This window comes from Pteropus vampyrus, unplaced genomic scaffold (genome assembly GCF_000151845.1).
Source record: "Pteropus vampyrus isolate Shadow unplaced genomic scaffold, Pvam_2.0 Scaffold253, whole genome shotgun sequence".
NCBI lineage: Eukaryota > Metazoa > Chordata > Mammalia > Chiroptera > Pteropodidae > Pteropus > Pteropus vampyrus.
The window spans coordinates 1,057,895-1,059,953 of NW_011889034.1; the positions used below are offsets into that span (position 1 = coordinate 1,057,895).

The window sequence follows — 2,059 nt, forward strand, 5'->3', positions numbered from 1 at the left end:
GGGCCCCCGACGCGGGCGGGAGGCTCCTGAAGCAGGGCTGCACCTGTTCCCGCCAGCGGGACACATAGCAGGGGCGGCGGAAGCACCTGCCAGCAGACGGGCAGGCCTCATGGCCAGATCAGGACGCCGGCTTGTCACCAGCGAGTGACAGTGGCACAGGGCCGCGGGGCAGGCCGGCTTGTGCTGTGGGAGCTCTGAGCCAAGGCGGACGCCAGCCTCTCCAGGTCCGAGTCCGTCCATCCCGCCTTGAGCCCGGGGCCGTCTCCACGGCGAGAACTCGCGCACGCTGATGCCACCGGCCCGATGCCCGGAACGCGTGGCCGTGTCTGGCGAACGTTCTGCCTGCACCGGACAAAGGGCCGGCCTCGTCGCCTCTGTCCTCACATTCCGCCAGGCTCCACGAGGTCGGGCCGCCTCCCTCTGGCCCCTGGGAGGGTGTCCAGGGCCTCGCTCAGCCACCTGGGAGCCAGCGTGTGATGTGGATGTGGACGAAGGACACTGCCCCCGAGCACTGCCCAGGGATACGACAGGCGCCGCCTGCTGACCCGGTTTCAGCAGCCGGGCGCAGCACTGGGCCCTGGAGACCGCTGTCCAAGGTCCTGACTCAAGCGCGGCCGTCCTGATAACGTGGCCATCCTGATAGCCCGGCCACCGGCCTCCTTCGCCCTTCTCAGACCCTCTGCACCTTTTGGAAGTGCTTCCCTGGGAGACGGGGCCATCCCTCGAGGCCACCGAGGGGGTCCTCGTCCCTTTTCTCAGCTTAGCTTCGGTGTTTGGGGCCTGGGGAGCTGACGGTGTGATGTGACGAACAGTGCCCTCGGCAGACGAGTCAGGAAAGCAGGAGGTGTCCACGGGCCGTCACCTGGACAGGCAGCAAGGGAAGCGGGTGCAGGTCAAAGGCTAAAATCCACGTGTCCTGTCAAACAGCCTCGTGGTGGCTTCTCATCAGCTGTGCAGAAGAGCGAGTCACTTCCCGATGACCTGGGGACCCTGAGGGAGAAGGCATCCAGCAGGCTGGGGACACACTCACAAACGGCACAAAGCTGCTCACTGCGGCAAAGTCTGGAACAACCTGAGGCCGGCAGCAAGGCCTCAGTACGCGCCAGTCCAGGCACGCAGCAGGGTCCCACGCGTCCGAAAGTTACAGTGGTGACATCTCTAGAAGCTACGATGGACAGGCCTCCAGGCTCGGTCAGGGAAGCTCGGGAGACAGGACTGCTTGCAGGACGAGGCCCCTGGCCGAAGAACGGGAGGAGGAAAACCATGCACGCACCATGTGCGCACGTGCATGTGCACACGCGGGTGTACATGTGTGCGTGTGTGAGTGTGCATGCGTGTGTGCATGTGTGTACATGTGTGTGCAGTATATGTGCGCATGTGTGTCTTTGTGCGTGTGTGTGCACGCACGTGTGTATATGTTTATGTGTGTCTCTGTGTGTGTGTGTACATCGGCTTCTATTTTTCAAATTGAAGGATGAACCATAAAATATTTAAAAACTGTTACTTTAGGGCAGGGGGAGAACGTGGCTAAGTGACAGAATTCTCTAGGTACGTCTTACTTTGTAGCTCTGACCGAGAACCACGCAAACACTTCACGTAATTATAACTCTAAATCGAGTCGCGTGCAATCTCTACGCATCTGATGCTAAATGGAACGAAGTAACCGCCGTGAGTAAAGCCGGGGGCACGACCTCAAAGCGAGAAGGACGTCAAGCGAGCTGAAAGCAGTCACTTCGCCCCACGTTCCTGAAAACAGCCTTAGCCGACCACGGTGCTGGTGCGCAGGGGGAGAGGCCGGGGCCAGGACCACGTCCGGTGCGAACGCGAACCGCGGCCCCTTCGGGGCGCAGCCGCCGGCGCCTGGAACTGCTGAGCCACGTGACCCGGCCGCCCCGCGCCTACGCCCGCCCGAAAGAGCGAACGCCACGAACTGCCACGAGGCGCCACTCCCAGCAGCCGAAGGCGGGAAGGACACACACGCACTGACGGACGGATCCCCATGTGGCCCGATGGGGCATCATCCAGCCACAGAGAGGAAGCGCGAGTGTTCGCTAGGCCG

General features: G+C 62.4%; 1 protein-coding gene across 1 annotated transcript in view; it reads right to left on the reverse strand.

Annotated features, from left to right (window-relative positions):
* Window positions 1–2,059, reverse strand: part of ZFYVE28 (zinc finger FYVE-type containing 28) — a 60,409-nt gene that overhangs the window by 13,286 nt on the left and 45,064 nt on the right. The window lies entirely within an intron of this gene.